Source organism: Aegilops tauschii, chromosome 3, assembly GCF_002575655.3.
Source record: "Aegilops tauschii subsp. strangulata cultivar AL8/78 chromosome 3, Aet v6.0, whole genome shotgun sequence".
In the NCBI taxonomy this organism is placed as follows: Eukaryota; Viridiplantae; Streptophyta; class Magnoliopsida; order Poales; family Poaceae; genus Aegilops; species Aegilops tauschii.
The window spans coordinates 125,771,102-125,792,837 of record NC_053037.3 but is presented as its reverse complement, the minus strand read 5'-3'; positions in this window follow the sequence as shown (position 1 = coordinate 125,792,837).

Sequence of the window (21,736 nt, the reverse complement as noted above, 5' to 3'; positions counted from 1 at the left end):
GTGGAGACTTGATCTTCACCGGATTCGAGACCGCGGTGACCGCTCCTTCTCACCCCGATGAACATGACTTAAATCATTCATCGGACCACATCCAGGAGATGGTTCCTGTACCCACTCCGGCCTTAGATCCAGAGCAAATCGCACCATCCGAGGACGGGAAACTCAGCCCCGCCACGGAGGCTGCAGATTCCGCAGCGTTGGAGCCGCACACATACTTAGCCTCGCGTGATATCTGTGTCACCGGAACTCCGGACTTGTTCCTGGCTATAAGTTCTGAACCATGTCCGTCCGCAGACGCCGAGCTAGATCGGTTATCGATCTTAGAATTCAGCGTCGCAGACGTCTTCCGACACTCGCCTTTCGGCGTTATGCTAAACTCATTAAAGAAGCTGTCCTTGGTGGAGGACTCACGGCCAAATTATCTCCGGCTCGAACCGGAGGCCGATGATGGGGAATTTCGTTTCCCACCCACCACCCACTTCATAGCCACCGTCGATGACTTAACCAACACACTCGATTATGACTCTAAAGATATCGACGGTATGGACGACGATGCCAGAGAAGAGGAGGCCCAAGCCACGCCATTCACTGGATGATGGACGGCCACCTCCTCATATGATGTATACATGGTGGATACACCAAAAGATAATAGTGGTGATGACAAGGAAAACCCTGCAAAGGAGGATGACCCCTCTAAGACACATCCAAAGCGCCGGCGTCAGCGGTGCCGCTCTAAACCACGCCGCAGCAAGGACAGCAACATCAGCATAGGAGACGGCAACACCCCGAGTGATGCCGAAAACATAGATGACCTCGACGAACAAACCGCCGAATAGGACAATTAGGAAGATGGGCAAGTCAGCCCTGACGAACAGGCCATCAATGAAGACTCGGAGGACGGTAGCTATCATCCGCTCTCCGAGGAGGAGGTGAGCCTCGGCAACGAGGACTTTATCGTGCTTGAGGAACCCCTCGAGCAGGAGCGCTTTAAGCGCCAGCTAATAGCCACTGCAAGGAGCCTGAAAAAGAAGCACCAATAGATTCAAGCTGATCAAGATCTGCTCAATGATAAATGGACTGATGTCCTGGCAGCTGAAGAATACGGCCTTAAGTGCCCAGCCAAAAGTTACCCGCAGCGTAAATTTCTACCTCAGTTTGATGATGAGGCGTTGGAGCCCATACCGTGATCACACAATGCGGCTGACCGACCACCACGGGGTCGGGACAAAGCGGCAACTCAAGCCGAACACCAGCCCGCCCCACCTCGTCGTAAGGGTAGAGATATAACAGCTCGGGGACATACCTACGACCTGTGGCAGAAATTGGATAACAATGCAGTAAAAACTAGATCGATCTACGGATCCCGAGGGCGTGCCCCAACACGTTACGACGGCCACCTATTTGACGAAACAAGTCTGGTCACTCTCGGGCCGAACTCCACAGACGGACTCCATCGGAGCTACGTCGCGACGTGGCCCAATATAGAGGCGCCGCACACCCTCTTTGCTTCACTGATGAAGTAATGGATCATGAATTCCCAGAAGGGTTTAAACCCGTAAACATCGAATCATACGACGGAACAACCGATACCGCGGTATGGATCAAGGATTTCATCCTCCATATCCACATGGCCCGCGGAGATGACCTCCACGCTATCAAATTGTTGGGGAACGTAGCAGAAATTCAAAATTTTCTACGCATCACCAAGATCAATCTATGGAGTCATCTAGCAACGAGAGAGAGGAGTGCATCTACATACCCTTGTAGATCGCGAGCGGAAGCGTTCAAGAGAACGGGGTTGATGGAGTCGTACTCGTCGTGATCCAAATCACCGATGATCCTAGCGCCGAACGGACGGCACCTCCGCGTTCAACACACGTACGGAGCAGCGACGTCTCCTCCTTCTTGATCCAGCAAGGGCGGAGGAGAGGTTGATGCAGATCCAGCAGCACGACGGCGTGGTGTGGAAGTAGCGGGATCCCGGGAGGGCTTCGCCAAGCGCTACGGGAGGAAGGAGATGTGTCACGGGAGGGAGTGGGAGGCGCCAGGGCTTAGGTTATGCTGCCCTCCCTTCCCCCCAATATATATAAGGCCAAGGGAGAGGGGGGCGCAGCCTTGGCCCTTCCTCCAAGGAAGGGTGCGGCCAGGGAGGAGTCCATCCTCCCCAGGGCAGCTCGAAGGTGCCTTCCCCCTTTAGGACTCTCCCTTTATCTTATCTCTTGGCGCATGGGCCTCTTGGGGCTGGTTCCCTTGGCCCATATAGGCCAAGGCACACACCCCACAGCCCATGTGGCCCCCCGGGGCTGGTGGACCACTTGGTGGACCCCCGGACCCCTTTCGGCACTCCCGGTACAATACCGATAAAGTGCGAAACTTTTCCGGCGACCAAAATAAGACTTCCCATATATAAATCTATACCTCCGGACCATTCCGGAACTCCTCGTGACGTCCGGGATCTCATTCGGGACTCCGAACAACTTTCGGGTTACCGCATACTAATATCTCTATAACCCTAGCGTCACCGAACCTTAAGTGTGTAGACCCTACGGGTTCAGGAGACATGCAGACATGACCGAGACGACTCTCCGGTCAATAACCAACAGCGGGATATGGATACCCATGTTGGCTCCCACATGCTCCTAGATGATCTCATCGGATGAACCACGATGTCGAGGATTCAATCGATCCCGTATACAATTCCCTTTGTCTATCGGTATGTTACTTGCCCGAGATTCGATCGTCGGTATCCCGATACCTTGTTCAATCTCGTTACCGGCAAGTCTCTTTACTCGTTCCGTAACACATCATCCCGTGATCAACTCCTTGGTCACATTGTGCACATTATGATGATGTCCTACCGAGTGGGCCCAGAGATACCTCTCCGTTTACACGAAGTGACAAATCCCAGTCTCGATTCGTGCCAACCCAACAGACACTTTCGGAGATACCTGTAGTGCACCTTTATGGCCACCCAGTTACGTTGTGACGTTTGGTAAACCCAAAGCATTCCTACGGTATCCGGGAGTTGCACAATCTCATGGTCTAAGGAAATGATACTTGACATTAGAAAAGCTCTTAGCAAACGAACTACACAATCTGTGCTAGGCTTAGGATTGGGTCTTGTCCATCACATCATTCTCCTAATGATGTGATCCCGTTATCAACGACATCCAATGTCCATGGTCAGGAAACCGTAACCATCTATTGATCAACGAGCTAGTCAACTAGAGGCTTACTAGGGACATGGTGTTGTCTATGTATCCACACATGTATCTGAGTTTCCTATCAATACAATTTTAGCATGGATAATAAACGATTATCATGAACAAGGAAGTATAATAATAACCAATTTATTATTGCCTCTAGGGCATATTTCCAACAGTCTCCCACTTGCACTAGAGTCAATAATCTAGTTCACATCACCATGTGATTAACGCTCACAGGTCACATCACCATGTGACCAACATCCAAAGAGTTTACTAGAGTCAACAATCTAGTTCACATCACTATGTGATTAACACTCAATGAGTTCTAGTTTGATCATGTTATGCTTGTGAGAGAGGTTATTAGTCAACGGGTCTGAACCTTTCAGATCCGTGTGTGCTTTACGAATATCTATGTCATCTTGTGGATGCTACCACGCGCTACTTGGAGCCATTTCAAATAACTGCTCTACTATACGAATCCGGTTTACTACTCAGAGTCATCCGGATTAGTGTCAAAGTTCGCATCGACGTAACCCTTTACGACGAACTCCTTTTCACCTCCATAATCGAGAAAATTCCTTAGTCCACTAGATACTAAGGATAAGTTCGACCGCTGTCATGTGATCCATTCCTGGATCACTATTGTACCCCTTGACCAACTCATGGCAAGGCACACTTCATGTGCGGTACACAGCATAGTATACTGTAGAGCCTACGTCTAAAGCATAGGGGACGACCTTCGTCCTTTCTCTCTCTTCTGCTGTGGTCAGGTCTTGAGTCTTACTCACACCTTGTAACACAGCCAAGAACTCCTTCTTTGCTGATCTATTTTGAACTCTTTCAAAATCATGTCAAGGTGTGCGTTCTTTGAAAGTATCATCAGGCGTCTTGATCTATCTCTATAGATCTTGATGCCCAATATGTAAGCTGCTTTATCCAGGTCTTCCTTTGAAAAACTCCTTTCAAACAACCCTTTATGCATTCCAGAAATTCTACATCATTTCGGATCAACAATATGTCATTCACATATACTTATCAGAAATGTTGTAGCGCTCCCACTCACTTTATTGTAAATACAAGTTTCTAACAAACTTTGTATAAACCCAAAAACTTTGATCACTCCATCAAAGTGTATATTCTGACTCCGAGATGCTTGCTCTAGTCCATGGAAGGATCGCTGGAGCTAGCATACCTTTTAGCATCCTTAGGATCGACAAAACCTTTCTGATTGTATCACATACAACCTTTCCTTACGAAAACTGGTAAGGAAACTTGTTTTGACATCCATCTGCCAGATTTCATGAATGCAGCTAATGCTAACATGATTCCGACGGAGTTAAGCATCGCTACGGATGAGAAAATCTCATCGTAGTCAACTCCTTGAACTTGTGAAAATACTCTTTGCCACAAGTTGAGCTTCATAGATGGTAACATTACCGTCCATGTCCGTCTTCTTCTTAAAGATCCATTTATCTCAATGGCTTGCCGATCATCGGGCAAGTTCACCAAAGTCCATGCTTTGTTCTGATACATGGATCCTATCTCGGATTTCATGGCTTCTAACCATTTGTCGGAATATGGGCCCACCATCGCTTCTCCATAGCTCGTAGGTTCTGTATTGTCTAACAACATGATATCTAAGACAGGATCACATACCACTCTAAAGTAGCACGCATCCTCGTCGTCCTACGAGGTTTGGTAGTGACTTGATCCGAAGTTTCATGATCACTATCATAAGCTTCCACTTCAATTGGTGTAGGTGCCACAGGAATAACTTCCTGTGCCCTGCTACACACTAGTTGAAGTGACGGTTCAATAACCTTATCAAGTCTCCACCATCCTCCCACTCAATTCTTTCAAGAGAAACTTTTCCTCGAGAAAGGACTCGCTTCTAGAAGCAATTACTTTTGCTTCCAGATCTGAAACAGGAGGTATACCCAATTTTTTTGGGTATTCTATGAAGATGCATTTATCCGCTTTGGGTTCGAGCTTATCAGCTTGAAACTTTTTCACATAAGCGTCGCAGCCCCAAACTTTTAAGAAACGACAACTTAGGTTTCTCTAAACGTTGTCGTCTCAACGGAATTGCGTGGTGCCCTATTTAAAGTGAATGCGGTTGTCTCTAATGCCTAACCCATAAACGATAGTGGTAATTCGATAAGAGACATCATGGTATGCACCATATCCAATAGGGTGTAGTTATGATGTTCGGACACACCATCACACTGTGGTGTTCCAGGCGGTATTAATTGTGAAACACTTTCCACAATGTCTTAATTGTGTGCCAGACTCGTAACTCAGATATCTCTATGATCATATCACAGACATTTTATCCTCTTGTCACGACGATCTTCAACTTTACTCTGAAATTATTTGAACCTTTCAATAATTCAGACTTGTTTTTCATCAAGTAAATACACTCAGCATCTACTCAAATCATCTGTGAAGTAAGAACATAACGATATCCACTGCATGCCTCAGCACTCATTGGAATGCACACATCAAAATGTATTACTTCCAACAAGTTGCTCTCTTGTTCCATCTTACTGAAAACGAGGCCTTTCAGTCATCTTGCCCATGTGGTATGATTTGCATGTCTCAAGTGATTCAAAATCAAGTGAGTCCAAACGATCCATCTGCATGGAATTTCTTCATGCATATATACCAATAGACATGGTTCGCATGTCTCAATCTTTTCAAAAACGAGTGAGTCCAAAGATCCATCAACATGGAGCTTCTTCATGCGTTTTATACCAATATGACTCAAGTGGCAGTGCCACAAGTATGTGGTACTATCATTACTATTTTATATCTTTTGGCACGAACATGTGTATCACTGCGATTGAGATTTTAGGTGCAAGACCATTGAAGGTATTATTCAAATAAACAGAGTAACCATTATTCTCCTTAAATGAACAACCGTATTGCGATAAACATAATCCAATCATGTTTATGCTCAACGCAAACACCAAATAACAATTATCTAGGTTTAACACCAATCTCGATGGTAGAGGGAGCATGCGATGCTTGATCACATCAACCTTGGAAACACTTCCAACACATATCGTCATCTCGCCTTTAGCTAGTCTCCGTTTATTCCGCAGCTTTTATTTCGAGTTACTAACACTTAGCAACCGAACCGGTATCTAATACCCTGGTGCTGCTAGGAGTACTAGTAAAGTACACATTCATATAATGTATATCCAATATACTTCTGTCGACCTTGCCTGCCTTCTCATCTACCAAGTATCTAGGGTAGTACTGCTTCAGTGACTGTTCCCCTCATTACAGAAGCACTTAGTCTCGGGTTTGGGTTTAACCTTGCCCTTCCTGAAACTAGTGGTTTTATTAACCATCAACAATTGATGCTCCTATTTGATTTTTACTTTCGCGGTGTCAAACATCGCGAATAGCTCAAGGATCATCATATCTATCCCTGATATATTATAGCTCATCACGAAGCTCTAATAGCTTGGTGGCAGTGACTATGGAGAACCATCACTATCTCATCTGGAAGATTAACTCCCACTCGATTCAAGCGATTGTGGTACTCAGACAATCTGAGCACATGCTCAACGATTGAGCTTTTCTCCCTTAGTTTTCAGGCTTAAGAAACTTGTCAGAGGTCTCATACCTCTTGACGTGGGCACTAGTCTAAAATCCCAATTTCAGTCTTCGGAACATCTCATATGTTCTGCGACGTTTCAAAAACGTCTTTGGTGCCACAATTCTAAACCGTTAGCATTACGCACTGAACTATCACGTAGTCATCAAAACGTGTATGTCAGATGTTTCGCAACATCTACAGACGACGATGAGGTTCAGCACACCGAGCGGTGCATTAAGGACATAAGCCTTCTGTGCAGCAATGAGGACAATCCTCAGTTTACGGACCCAGTCCGCATAATTGCTACTACCAACTTTCAACTAAATTTTCTCTAGGAACATATCTATAAATAGTAGAGCTAAAGCGTAATCTATGACATAATTTGCAAAGACCTTTTGACTATGTTCATGATAATTAAGTTCATCTGATTATTTAATGAACTCCCACTCAGATAGACATCCCTCTAGCCATCTAAGTGATACATGATCCGAGTCAAACTAGGCCGTGTCCGATCATCACGTGAGACGGACTAGTCATCATCGGTGAACATCTCCATGTTGATCGCATCTACTATACGACTCATGTTCGATCTTTCAATCTCTTGTGTTCCAAGGCCATGCCTGTACATGCTAGGCTCGTCAAGTCAACCTAAGTGTTTTGCATGTGTTCTGAGGCCATGTCTCTACATGCTAGGCTCGTCAACACCCGTTGTATTCGAACGTTAGAATCTATCACACCCGATCATCACGTGGTGCTTCGAAACAACGAACCTTCGCAACGGTGCACAGTTAGGGCGAACACGTCTCTTGAAATTTTAGTGAGGGATCATCTTATTTATGCTACCGTCGTTCTAAGCAAATAAGATGTAAACATGATAACCATCACATGAAAATCATAAAGTGACATGATATGGCCAATATCATCTTGCTCCTTTTGATCTCCATCTTCGAGGCGTGGCATGATCACCTTCGTCACCGGCATGACACCATGATCTCCATCATCATGATCTCCATCATCGTGTCTTTATGAAGTTGTCTCGCCAACTATTACTTCTACTACTATGGCTAACGGTCAGCAATAAAGTAAAGTAATTACATGGCGTTTTTCAGTGACACGCAGGTCATACAATAAAAGAAGACAACTCCTATGGCTCCTGCTGGTTGTCATACTCATCGACATGCAAGTCGTGATTCCTATTACAAGAACATGATCAATCTCATACATCACATATATCATTCATCACATCCTTTTGGCCATATCACATCACATAGCATACCCTGCAAAAACAAGTTAGACGTCCTCTAATTGTTGTTGCATGTTTTACGTGGCTGCTATGGGATTCTAGCAAGAACGTTTCTTACCTACGCAAAAGCCACAACGGTGATATGCCAATTGCTATTTACCCTTCATAAGGACCCTGTTCATCGAATCCGATCCGACTAAAGTGGGAGAGACAGACACCCGCTAGCCACCTTATGCAACTAGTGCATGTCAGTCGGTGGAATCTGTCTCACGTAAGAGTACGTGTAAGGACGGTCCGGGCCGCTTCATCCCACAATGCCGCCGAATCAAGATAAGACTAGTAACGGTAAGCAAATTAGACAAATCATCGCCCACAACTACTTTGTTTTCTACTCGTGCATAGAAACTATGCATAGACCTAGCTCATGATGCCACTGTTGGGGAACGTAGCAGAAATTCAAAATTTTCTACGCATCACCAAGATCAATCTATGGAGTCATCTAGCAATGAGAGAGAGGAGTGCATCTACATACCCTTGTAGATCGCGAGCGGAAGCGTTAAAGAGAACGGGGTAGATGGAGTCGTACTCGTCGTGATCCAAATCACCGATGATCCTAGCGCCGAACGGACGGCACCTCCGCGTTCAACACACGTACGGAGCAGTGACGTCTCCTCCTTCTTGATCCAGCAAGGGGGGAGGAGAGGTTGATGGAGATCCAGCAGCACGACGGCGTGGTGGTGGAAGTAGGGGGATCCCGGCAGGGCTTCGCCAAGCGCTGCGGGAGGAGGGAGATGTGTCACGGGAGGGAGAGGGAGGCGCCAGGGCTTAGGTTATGCTGCCCTCCCTTCCCCCCAATATATATAGGGCCAAGGGAGAGGGGGGCGCAGTCTTGGCCCTTCCTCCAAGGAAGGGTGCGGCCAGGGAGGAGTCCATCCTCCCTAAGGCACCTCGGAGGTGCCTTCCCCCTTTAGGACTCTCCCTTTATCTTATCTCTTGGCGCATGGGCCTCTTGGGGCTGGTTCCCTTGGCCCATATAGGCCAAGGCGCACACCCCACAGCCCATGTGGCCCCTCGGGGCTGGTGGACCCCTTGGTGGACCCCCGGACCCCTTTCGGCACTCCCGGTACAATACCGATAAAGTGCGAAAACTTTTCCGGCGACCAAAATAAGACTTCCCATATATAAATCTTTACCTCCGGACCATTCCGGAACTCCTCGTGACGTCCGGGATCTCATCCGGGACTCCGAACAACTTTCGGGTTACCGCATACTAATATCTCTATAACCCTAGCGTCACCGAACCTTAAGTGTGTAGACCCTACGGGTTCGGGAGACATGCAGACATGACCGAGACGACTCTCCGGTCAATAACCAACAGCGGGATCTGGATACCCATGTTGGCTCCCACATGCTCCTCGATGATCTCATCGGATGAACCACGATGTCGAGGATTCAATCAATCCCGTATACAATTCCCTTTGTCTATCAGTATATTACTTGCCCGAGATTCGATCGTCGGTATCCCGATACCTTGTTCAATCTCGTTACCGGCAAGTCTCTTTACTCGTTCAGTAATACATCATCCCGTGATCAACTCCTTGGTCACATTGTGCACATTATGATGATGTCCTACCGAGTGGGCCCAGAGATACCTCTCCGTTTACACGAAGTGACAAATCCCAGTCTCGATTCGTGCCAACCCAACAGACACTTTCGGAGATACCTGTAGTGCACCTTTATGGCCACCCAGTTACGTTGTGACGTTTGGTACACCCAAAGCATTCCTACGGTATCCGGGAGTTGCACAATCTCATGGTCTAAGGAAATGATACTTGACATTAGAAAAGCTCTTAGCAAACGAACTGCACGATCTTGTGCTAGGCTTAGGATTGGGTCTTGTCCATCACATCATTCTCCTAATGATGTGATCCCGTTATCAACGACATCCAATGTCCATGGTCAGGAAACCGTAACCATCTATTGATCAACGAGCTAGTCAACTAGAGGCTTACTAGGGACATGGTGTTGTCTATGTATCGACACATGTATCTGAGTTTCCTATCAATACAATTTTAGCATGGATAATAAACAATTATCATGAACAAGGAAATATAATAATAACCAATTTATTATTGCCTCTAGGGCATATTTCCAACACAAATACCTCCCACTAAAGCTTAAAGGGCCAGCTCGGCACTGGTTGAACAGCCTACCTGAAAATTCTATCGGCAGCTGGGAGGACTTGGAAGAAGCCTTCCTTGACAATTTCCAAGGCACATATGTCCGGCCACCAGACGCCGATGACCTAAGTCACATTGTGCAACAGCCTGGAGAGTCAGCCAGGAAATTCTGGACTAGGTTCCTAACCAAAAAGAACCAGATCGTCGACTGTCCGGATGCCGAAGCCCTAGCGGCCTTTAAACACAGCATCCACGACGAATGGCTCGCCCGCCACCTTGGCCAAGAAAAGCCAAAATCTATGGCAGCCCTTACGACACTCATGACCCGCTTTTGTGCGGGTGAGGACAGTTGGCTAGCTTGCAGCAAAAACACAGCCAGGGAGGCAGGCCCTTCCAAGGTGAAAAACAACAACGGCAAGCTCCGACGCAACAGAAACAAACGCCGAAGCAATGGCGATAACACCAATGACACTACAGTTAACGTCGGATTCAGTGGCTCCAAGTCCGATCAGCGGAAGAAGCCATATAAAAGGAACAGTGAGGGACCATCCAGCTTGGACCGCATACTCGATCATCCATGCCAGATACATGGCACCCCCGATAAACCAACCAATCATATTAACAGGGATTGTTGGGTTTTTAAACAGGTCGGCAAGTTAAATGCCGAGAACAAGGAAAAGGGATCACAAAGTGGGACGATGATGAAGAGCCCCGGCGACCGAACACAGGGGGCCGAAGAAGTTTCCCCCTCAAGTCAAAACGGTGAACATGATATATGCTACACACATCCCCAAAGGGAGCGCAAGCGCGCACTCAGGGACATCTATGCGGTAGAGCCAGTCGCCCCAAAATACAATCCATTGTCGTCATTCCCGATCACTTTTGATCGTCGAGATCATCCAACTAGTATCCGTCATGGCGGTTCGGCCGCACCGGTCCTCGACCCAATCATTGATGGATTTCACCTGACGCGAGTCCTTATGGACGGTGGTAGCAGCCTTAATCTACTCTATCAGGATACAGTGCGCAAGATGGGCATAAACCCATCCCGGATTAAACCCACAAAGACCACCTTCAAAGGGGTCATACCGGGTGTAGAGGCCCATTGTACGGGCTCAATCACACTAGAGGTTGTCTTCGGATCTCCGGACAACTTCTGAAGCGAGGAGTTAATCTTTGATATCGTCCCCTTTCGCAGCGGCGATCACACACAGCTTGGACGAACCGCATTCGCTCGATTCAATGCAGTGCCACATTATGCTTGTCTTAAGCTCAAGATGCCCGGTCCATGCGGCGTCATCACGGTTAACGGAAATACGGAACGCTCCCTCCGTACAGAGGAGCACACCGCCGCCCTAGCAGCAGAAGTACAGAGCAGCCTTCTCAAGCAGAACCGCAATCCGGCTGCCGAGCCCCTGGACACATTAAGAAGGTCCGGACTACGCTGCAACAGGACAGCTCGGCTCGTCAAGAGCTCGACTAGCAATTCGGCCTCCGTCCCAGCCCCGATCAAGTAGTGGCATTCGTACCACGCGTACATAATTACGCACTTAAAATCCCATGGGCATCGACGGAGGCATAGCTTGTGGTCCACAGTACGGCTCGACCGACCCCAGACTCACACATACTTTCACCTTTTTCTTTCTTATTTGTTTCAGGTTCCTTTTTCTACGGGCCTGATCACCGGTTCTTTCGAAGGATAGACATACAAAGGCGGCAAGCAGCATAGGTGTGTAGGGTAACCTTCTGTACGTTCTTCTTGATGGCAATTCTACTTATTTCTCAGGACCCGCACGCTGCGCCCTCTTGATTCTGGCATGTTAAATAGCCCCGATGCTTATCGCACTATTTGTACAAGATACGCCTTAACGTATCCATCCGGTTAAAATGAAAATAGTCTGCGGCCCAGCTTCTGTGGTTTTTGCTTCTTACTCCATTTTATTTCGATTTGTTTATCGACCATATCAGTACACTTTGGTACATTTCATATTTGCCAGGGCTCCCCATCGCCCCATAATACGGCAACAAAGTCTGAACACTTCTTATAGATAAGTTCGGCACCCCAAATTTAGCATTATATGCATTGGCTCCGAATCATGTCTTTGGTCAATAGTTGGGTTGCCCGGCTCCTGTGCTTACTACCTTACGTTCCGCTAGATCGGCTAGGGTAGTAAAGGGAGAACAACTGCGATTGTGCCCTGGTTTACCCGGATGAGCACCTCAGTAGAGAAAGCCGAAAACTGACTGTCATGATGCGGCAAGAGCTGGTCAGCTGTTCGGAGGTTGCAAATCGTTGGAGATTTCTTCCGCATTACGCGAAAGATCCGCACTTCCCGATCAGACGCTCATAACACTCTGGTTCGGATACCAGGGGTTGCGCCCGTGTTTTATTATAAAACTCCTATGGCTAAGTGAGGGCGTTTAAGCCGCATAGCCGATTGCCTGGTTCGTTGCGCTAAACAACTCCTTCAAGGACCATATCATTGGATCAAGATTGTTTAGATTCCATCCCGAACACCTCCGTACTACCTACGTGGGGGCACAAGCCGACGACTGGCCAACCCTCAAATTTCATATAACACGGCCGCATAAGAGGAAAAAATAAAACATAACAAGCATTATATTACAAACCGACTTTGTTTCATCATACAAGGCAAAGACAAGTCGAATACATTCATTCGAAAATAATGTCTTGCCCACACCGCGCTGCCACAATGCGAGACCCCTCTAGGACGTCCGCAAAATAGGGCTCTGGTATGCGGTGATCCTTACCCTCGGGCGGCCCCCTGGCCACCTCAACGGTGTCCATCTTTGCCCACCACATCTTGCAACGGGCGAAGGCCGTGCGCGCACCTTCAATACAGGCCGATCGCTTGACGACGTCCAGCCGAGGACAGGCGTTCACCAGCCGCCTTACGAGTCTGAAGTAGCTGCCGGGCATAGCTTCGACTGGCCATAGCCGGATTATCAAATCCTTCATGGCTAGTTTGGCCACCCTCTGCAGCTCGACCAGCTACTTTAGCTGATCGCTAAAGGGCACCGGATGTTCTGGTGCCAGATGTTGCGACCAGAACAGCTTCTCCGTGGAGCTCCCTTCTTCGGCTCAGAAGAATTCAGTGGCATCAGACACGCTGCGCGGCAGATCGGCAAAAGCTCCTGGAGAACTCCGAATCCGGGTTAGTAACAGATACTTCCTCTTCACACACTTGCTTTGCATACTAAATGCCTTACCCGCCGCGATCTTCCTGGCCTCCTGGATCTCCTGGAGGGCACTCCGGGCCTCATTCCGGGCCGTTTCCGCGCTCTAACAAGCCTTGGCGTGTTCGGTCTCTCGAGCCGACGCGTCGCGCTCCAAGGTCTCGCACTTCCTCACCGCGTCCAGGAGCTCTTGTTGAATCTCGTTGACACGGGCCTTGAGCTTCTTACGGGCGGCCTGCTCCTTGACAGCCTTCCCCTCGGCTTCGGCCAGGGCCTCTTTCAGGGCCTCGACCTCGGTCGTCGCTCCGATACATATCTTGACACTTTAGTCAATGCATATCATTTTACCTTCTTAATATAAACGGGTTATGACATACCTTGTTTTCCTTGGAGCTGCCTCCTCACCTAACCGAGCTCATCCTCGGCCCGCTCCAGTCTCTGCTTTAGCTCGGAGACTTTGGCAGTATGTGAGGCTGCGGCGAATAGCGACGCATGCGCGTACAGTTCAGACAAGTTTAATTAGTCACCTGCCATCAAGGACTGATCCTCTGTCCGGTTTTTCTTTTCGAACACCGGACAGTGTCTCAGGGGCTACTGTCCATATCGGGATTTTCTCCTTTTGTGTCGCTTACCTCAAAACCTGTCAGTAGGCTGCTGCAGGCTTTGGTCAGTCCGCTCTTGGTGGACTGAACCCTTTCAATCACAGTGCCCATAAGAACACGGTGCTCTTCCATAATGGAAGCACCTCGCAGCGCTTCCAGCAGATTATCTGGTGCCCCTGGTTGGACAGGGGTCACCGGTAGAATAGGCATACCCCCTCCTTTCGAAGGAGGTTGCGTGCCAGATCCCAGAGCCGTACCGGTCTCCGGAATTGAGTTCGGCAGAAGGCCGAATTGAATACGGCCCTCACCCCCTGTCTCCATGGGAATTGACTCCCTCTGGTGTTCGTCGACGGGGGCTTTGCCTTCTGGCGCCTCTCCCCGGCCTGGGAAGGTCCATTGGGAGAGCACCTCGTCGTCTCCCTTGGCCTTGGGAGAGTAAGCGGCCGGCGGTGTCTCGCTTGCCATCTCCTTCGAGTCCAACGAATCCACTGATGAGGACCGCTGCGAGCTGTCGTGGGCCGGACTGTAAAAATATAATTAACCATGTCAATCATGAGGAGAGGCCGGATATACGTGCAGGCATGAGTCATAGCACTTATGATGCGGCCCGGGGCTTAGTTCGGGGGCGTCGCTGCGGACTGCTGTCGACGTCCCATGCGGGGTTGACCGCAGGGGAGCCCTTCCCCTTCTTGGGCGTCCCTGCCTCCAGATTCGTGGAGGCTGCCCTCTTCTTCTTTCCCTCCTCAGGGGGAGGATTGTTCTCCTCCTCCTCCTCCTCTTCCTCGTTGTTGTCCTTAGGGACGGAGGAATGGGTCTCTTCGTCTCCGGACGTGACGTCCGAAGCGCCCTTGCGACGAGGGCCACTTTTGGTCCCCTTGGCCTTTTTCCTGGCCTTCTTCTCCGGCGCTTTATAGGGTGCCCACATGAGCATCTTCGCTAAACGTGGGATGACGGGTTCTTCAGGCAGCGGAGCCAGATACTGGATCCGCTTCGCCCTCTCCATCCATTCCTGAAGAAGCAATGACAGTAAAAGTTTAGATATCCTCCTTGAAACAGACAAGTAGAGGACGCGTTAAAAACTTACCTCGCTGGCGGGGTGGTTGACATCATGCCCACGGTCCAAATCCGTGGCTCGCGGTATCTCGTTGCCCTTGAAGAGCAGCCTCCAGGCATCTTTGTGAATGGTCTCGAAGAGCCTCTTCAGGGTATGGTGCTTCTTCGGATTGAATTTCCATAGCGGAAGGCTTCGGCTTTGGCACGGGAGAATCCGACGAACTATCATCACCTGGATTATATCAACAAGTTTGACATTCTTGTCCACCATGCTCTGAATGCGCATCTGCAGCGCTATCAGCTCATCTGGCAAACACCTGTTCGGGCTCTTCTCAACCCAGGAGGTGAGCCACATTGGTGTTGGAAATATGCCCTAGAGGCAATAATAAAATGGTTATTATTATATTTCCTTGTTCATGATAATTGTCTATTGTTCATGCTATAATTGTATTAACCGGAGACCGTAATACATGTGTGAATACGTAGACCACAATATGTCCCTAGTAAGCCTCTAGTTGACTAGCTTGTTGATCAATAGATGGTTACGGTTTCCTGACCATGGACATTGGATGTCATTGATAATGGGATCACATCATTAGGATAATGATGTGATGGACAAGACCCAATCCTAAGCATAGCACAAGATCGTGTAGTTCGTCTGCTAAAGCTTTTCTAATGTCAAGTATCATTTCCTTAGACCATGAGATTGTGCAACTCCCGGATACCGTATGAATGCTTTGGGTGTGCCAAACGTCACAACGTAACTGGGTGGCTATAAAGGCACACTACGGGTATCTCCGAAAGTGTCTGTTGGGTTGGCACGAATCGAGACTGGGATTTGTCACTCCGTGTGATGGAGAGGTATCTCTGGGCCCACTCGGTAGGACGTCATCATAATGAGCTCAATGTGACCAAAGAGTTGATCACGGGATGATGTGTTACGGAACGAGTAAAAATGACTTGCCGGTAACGAGATTGAACGAGGTATTGGGATACCGACGATCGAATCTCGGGCAAGTAACGTACTGATTGACAAAGGGAATTGTATACAGGATTGATTGAATCCCCGACATCGTGGTTCATCCGATGAGATCACCATGGAACATGTGGGAGCCAACATGGGTATCCAGATCCCGCTATTGGTTATTGGCCAGAGAGCTGTCTTGGTCATGTCTGCATGATTGCCGAACCCGTAGGGTCTACACACTTAAGGTTCGGTGACGCTAGAGTTGTTATGGGAATTAGTGTGCAGTTACCGAATGTTGTTCGGAATCCCAGATGAGATCCCGGACGTCACGAGGAGTTCCGGAATGGTCCGGAGGTAAAGATTTATATATGGGAAGTCCTTTTTGGCCACCGGAAAATGTTCGGGATTTTTCGGTATTTTATCGGGAAGGTTCTAGAAGGTTCCGGAGTGGGGCCCACCTGCATGGGGGGACCCACATGAACGTGGGTAGTGGGGGCAAGGCCCCACACCCCTGGTCAAGGCGCACCAAGATCCCCCCTTAGAAGGAAGAAGTTCATATCCCGAAGGGATACGATCAAGATCCCAAAAAAAGGGGGATAACAATCGGTGGGGAAGGGAAATGATGGGATTTCTTTCCCCCACCTTTGCCAACGCCCCAATGGACTTGGAGGGCAAGAAACCCGCCCTCTCCACCCCTATATATAGTGGGGAGGCGCTTGGGAGCCATACCCCTTCCCCTGGCACAGCCCTCTCCCTCCCCAACACCTCCTCCGTAGTAGTAGTGCTTGGCAAGCCCTGCCGGAGAAATGCAAATTCCACCACCACGCCGTCGTGCTGCCGGAGCTCTCCCTCAACTTCTTCTCTCCCCTTGCTGGATCAAGAAGGAGGAGATGCCCCCAAGCTATGCGTGTGTTGAACGCGGAGGCGCCGTTGTTCGGCGCTTGGATCGGATCTTCCGCGATTTGAATCGCCGCGAGTACGACTCCATCAACCGCGTTCTTGTAACGCTTCCGCATCACGATCTTCAAGGGTATGAAGATGCACTCCCCTCTCTCTTGTTGCTAGTCTCTCCATAGATTGATCTTGGTGATGCGTAGAAAAATTTAATTTCTGCAACGATCCCCAACAGTGGTATCAGAGCTAGGTCTATGCGTAGTTTCTATGCACGAGTAGAACACAAGTTGTTGTGGGCGTCGATTTTGTCAATTTACTTGCCGTTACTAGTCTTATCTTGATTCGGCGGCATCGTGGGATGAAGCGGCCCGGACCGACCTTACACGTACGCTTACGTGAGACAGGTCCACCGACTGACATGCACTAGTTGCATAAGGTGGCTAGTGGGTGTCTGTCTGTCCCACTTTAGTCGGATCAGATTCGATGAAAATGGTCCTTATGAAGGGTAAATAGAAATTGGCATATCACGTTGTGGTTTTGGCGTAGGTAAGAAACGTTCTTGCTAGAAACCTATAGCAGCCACGTAAAAACTCGCAACAACAATTAGAGGACGTCTAACTTGTTCTTGCAGCATATGCCGTGTGATGTGATATGGCCAAAAGGATGTGATGAATGATATATGTGATGTATGAGATTGATCATGTTCTTGTAATAGGAATCACGACTTGCATGTCGACGAGTATGACAACCGGCAGGAGCCATAGGAGTTGTCTTAATTTGTTATATGACCTGCGTGTCAACAAAAACGCCATGTAATTACTTTACTTTATTGCTAACCGTTAGCCATAGTAGTAGAAGTAATAGTTGGCGAGACAACTTCATGAAGACACGATGATGGAGATCATGGTGTCATGCCGGTGACGATGATGATCATGGCGCCCCGAAGATGGAGATCAAAAGGAGCAAAATGATATTGGCCATATCATGTCACTATTTGATTGCATGTGATGTTTATCATGTTTTTAAATCTTATTTGCTTAGAACGACAGTGGCATAAATAAGATGATCCCTCATAAAATTTCAAGAAAGTGTTCCCCCCACCTGTGCACCGTTGCGAAAGTTCGTTGTTTCGAAGCACCACGTGATGATCGGGTGTGATAGATTCTAATGTTCGCATACAACGAGTGTAAGCCAGATTTACACATGCAAAACACTTAGGTTGACTTGACAAGCCTAGCATGTACAGACATGGCCTCGGAACACAAGAGACCGAAAGGTCGAACATGAGTCCTTAGCCAATCTTCGCTTAATCCGTAGCCCCTGTTTTGAGTTGCAAATATTAGCAACAGAACCAGTATCAAATACCCAGGTGCTACTGCGAGCATTAGTAAGGTGCACATCAATAACATGTATATCACATATACCTTTGTTCACCTTGCCATCCTTCTTATCCGCCAAATACTTGGGGCAGTTCCGCTTCCAGTGACCAGTCTGCTTGCAGTAGAAGCACTCAGTCTCAGGCTTAGGTCCAGACTTGGGTTTCTTCTCCTGATCAGCAACTTGCTTGCTGATCTTCTTGAAGTTCCCCTTCTTCTTCCCTTTGCCCTTTTTCTTGAAACTGGTGGTCTTATTTACCATCAACACTTGATGCTCCTTTTTGATTTCTACCTCCGCAGCCTTTAGCATTGCGAAGAGCTCGGGAATTGTCTTATCCATCCCTTGCATGTTATAGCTCATCACGAAGCTCTTGTAGCTTGGTGGCAGTGATTGAAGAATTCTGTCAATGACGCTATCATCCGGAAGATTAACTCCCAGTTGAATCATGTGATTATTATACCCAGACATTTTGAGTATATGCTCACTGACAGAACTATTCTCCTCCGTCTTGCAGCTGTAGAACTTATTGGAGACTTCATATCTCTCAATCCGGGCATTCTTTTGAAATATTAACTTCAACTCCTGGAACATCTCATATGCTCCATGACGTTCAAAACGTTGTTGAAGTCCCGGTTCTAAGCCGTAAAGCATGGCACATTGAACTATTGAGTAGTCATCAACACGTGTCTGCCAGGCATTCACAATGTCTGCAGTTGCTGGCGCAGGTGGTGCACCTAGCGGTGCTTCTAGGACGTAATTCTTCTGTGCAGCAATGAGGATAATCCTCAAGTTACGGACCCAGTCCGTGTAATTGCTACCATCATCTTTCAACTTTGCTTTCTCAAGGAACGCATTAAAATTCAACGGAACAACAGCACGGGCCATCTATCTACAATCAACATAGACAAGCAAGATACTATCAGGTACTAAGTTCATGATAAATTCAAGTTCAATTAATCATATTACTAAAGAACTCCCACTTAGATAGACATCCCTCTAATCCTCTAGGTGATCACGTGATCCATATCAACTAAACCATGTCCGATCATCACGTGAGATGGAGTAGTTTCAACGGTGAACATCACTATGTTGATCATATCTACTATATGATTCACGCTCGACCTTTTGGTCTCCGTGTTCCGAGGCCATATCTGTTATATGCTAGGCTCGTCAAGCTTAACCTGAGTATTCCGCGTGTGCAACTGTTTTGCACCCGTTGTATTTGAACGTAGAGCCTATCACACCCGATCATCACGTGGTGTCTCATCACGAAGAACTTTCACAACGGTGCATACTCAGGGAGAACACTTATACTTTGATAATTTAGTGAGGGATCATCTTATAATGCTACTGTCAATCAAAGCAAGATAAGATGCATAAAAGATAAACATCACATGCAATCAATATAAGTGATATGATATGGCCATCATCATCTTGTGCTTGTGATCTCCATCTCCGAAGCACCGTCATGATCACCATCGTCACCGGCGCGACACCTTGATCTCCATCGTAGCATCGTTGTCGTCTCGCCAATCTAATGCTTCTACGACTATCGCTACCGCTTAGTGATAAAGTAAAGCATTACAGGGCGATTGCATTGCATACAATAAAGCGACAACCATATGGCTCCTGCCAGTTGCCGATAACTCGGTTACAAAACATGATCATCTCATACAATAAATTTAGCATCATGCTTTGACCATATCACATCACAACATGCCCTGCAAAAACAAGTTAGATATCCTCTACTTTGTTGTTGCAAGTTTTACATGGCTTCTACGGGCTTAGCAAGAACCGTTCTTACCTACGCATCAAAACCACAACGATAGTTTGTCAAGTTGGTATTGTTTTAACCTTCGCAAGGACCGGGCGTAGCCACACTCGGTTCAACTAAAGTTGGAGAAACTGACACCCGCCAGCCACCTCTGTGCAAAGCACGTCGGAGGAACCAGTCTCGCGTAAGCGTACGCGTAATGTCAGTCCGGGCCGCTTCATCCAACAATACCGCCGAACCAAAGTATGACATGATGGTAAGCAGTATGACTTATATCGCCCACAACTCACTTGTGTTCTACTCGTGCATATAATATCAACGCATAAAACCAGGCTCTGATACCACTGTTGGGGAACGTAGTAATTTCAAAAAAATTCTATGCACACTCAAGATCATGGTGATGCATAGCAACGAGAGAGGAGAGTGTTGTCCACGTACCCTCGTAGACCGAAAGCGGAAGCGTTATCACAACGCGATTGATGTAATCGTACATCTTCACGATCCGACCGATCCAAGTACCGAACGTATGGCACCTCCGAGTTCAGCACACGTTCAGCTCGATGGCGTCCCTCGAGCTCCGATCCAGCTGAGCTTTGAGGGAGAGTTCTGTCAGCACGACGGCGTGGTGACGATGATGATGTTCTATCGACGCAGGGCTTCGCCTAAGCACCGCTACAGTATTATCGAGGTGGACTATGATGGAGGGGGGCACCGCACACGGCTAAGAGATCAAGAGATCAATTGTTGTGTCTTTGGGGTGCCCCCCTGCCCCCGTATATAAAGGAGCAAGGGGGAGGCGGCCGGCCTAGGAGGAGGGCGCGCCAAGGGGGGAGTCCTACTCCCACCGGGAGTAGGACTCCTCCTTTCCTTGTTGGAGTAGGAGAAGGGAAGGGAGAAGGAGAAGGAAGGGGGCGCCCCCTCTCCCTAGTCCAATTCGGACTAGTCCATGGGGAGGGGTGCGGCCATCCTCTGGGGCCTTTCTCTCCTTTCCCGTATGGCCCATTAAGGCCCAATACGAATTCCCGTAACTCTCCGGTACTCCGAAAAATACACGAATCACTTGGAATCTTTCCAAAGTCCGAATATAGTCGTCCAATATATCGATCTTTACGTCTCGACCATTTCGAGACTCCTCGTCATGTTCCTGATCTCATCCGGGACTCCGAACTCCTTCGGTACATCAAAACACATAAACTCATAATATAACCGTCATCTAACTTTAAGCGTGCGGACCCTACGGGTTCGAGAACTATGTAGACATGACCGAGACACGTCTCCGGTCAATAACCAATAGCGGAATCTGGATGCTCATATTGGCTCCCACATATTCTACGAAGATCTTTATCGGTCAAACCGCATAACAACATACGTTGTTCTCTTTGTCATCGGTATGTTACTTGCCCGAGATTCGATCGTCGGTATCTCAATACCTAGTTCAATCTCGTTACCGGCAAGTCTCTTTACTCGTTCTGTAATACATCATCCCGCAACTAGCTCATTAGTTGCAATGCTTGCAAGGCTTATAGTGATGTGCATTACCGAGTGGGCCCAGAAATACCTCTCCGACAATCGGAGTGACAAATCCTAATCTCGAAATACGCCAACCCAACAAGTACCTTCGGAGACACCTATAGA